This window comes from Carlito syrichta, unplaced genomic scaffold (genome assembly GCF_000164805.1).
Source record: "Carlito syrichta isolate Samal-C Ts95f unplaced genomic scaffold, Tarsius_syrichta-2.0.1 Scaffold308888, whole genome shotgun sequence".
NCBI lineage: Eukaryota > Metazoa > Chordata > Mammalia > Primates > Tarsiidae > Carlito > Carlito syrichta.
This window is the reverse complement of record NW_007252984.1, coordinates 587,640-588,494: the sequence shown is the minus strand read 5'-3', so window position 1 is coordinate 588,494 and position 855 is coordinate 587,640. Positions and strand designations below refer to the sequence as shown.

Genomic DNA, 855 nt, shown 5'->3' with positions numbered 1-855 from the left:
CACTCACCTCAGCCTCCCAAAGGCGCGGGATTACAGACTGAGCCACCGAGCCCAGCTTGATTTCCAAATCTTAAACCTTAAATATTTTTTGTTGATCTATTTTATGAATTGCCCTTGTAAAGAACAACAAAAAAATTACGTGAAATTAAGCTAATTTCAGAGATAGGTGTGGTGGCCCCTGTGGCTCAGAATGACATGAGTTATACAAACTCCCCACCTAAGCCACAGTCCTGGGAAAGTGAGTATTTTGTTTGGTTGTTTTTTGGTTTTTTTTTTTTGAGTTGGACTCTCACTCTGTCGCCCAGACTAGAGGGCAGTGGCCGCTCCCGGCCACCGCAGCCTCGACTGCTGCGATCCTTCCACCTCAGCCTTCCAAGTAGCTGGAACTACAGGCACGTGGTACCACGCCCGGCTAATTTTTTGATTTATTGTAGAGATGAGGTCTCACCAATTTGCCCAGATGGGTCTCGAACCCGCAGGCTCAGGCAATCCACTCACCTCAGCCTCCCAAGGCCCGGGATTACAGGCTGAGCCACCGAACCCGGTTGAAAGTGAGTATTAAAGTGACTAATGACAAGCTGTCCCAGCAGCCTATGGCCAGAGTGGTCCACACTCACCCCAACTTCTTTTCTCCTTTCCCTTCCTCCCCAAGGTGATTCCATTAACTGAGCCAGTATGAAGATAGGGGAGGGAGTTCATCAAAATGTACCATTACCCCCTCCCCAATCTGGAAGGTTTTAAAGATGTCTCGGCTTAGTTTCTATCAGAAGTGTGACTGGGCTCGGTGGCTCAGCCTGTAATCCCGCGCCTTTGGGAGGCTGAGGTGAGTGGATTGCCTGAGCCCGTGGGTTCGAG

The 855-nt window shown here is 49.7% G+C and overlaps 1 protein-coding gene across 2 annotated transcripts in view; it reads left to right on the top strand.

The window, feature by feature from the left end:
- Window positions 1-855, top strand: part of LIPH (lipase H) — a 48,747-nt gene that overhangs the window by 16,123 nt on the left and 31,769 nt on the right. The window lies entirely within an intron of this gene.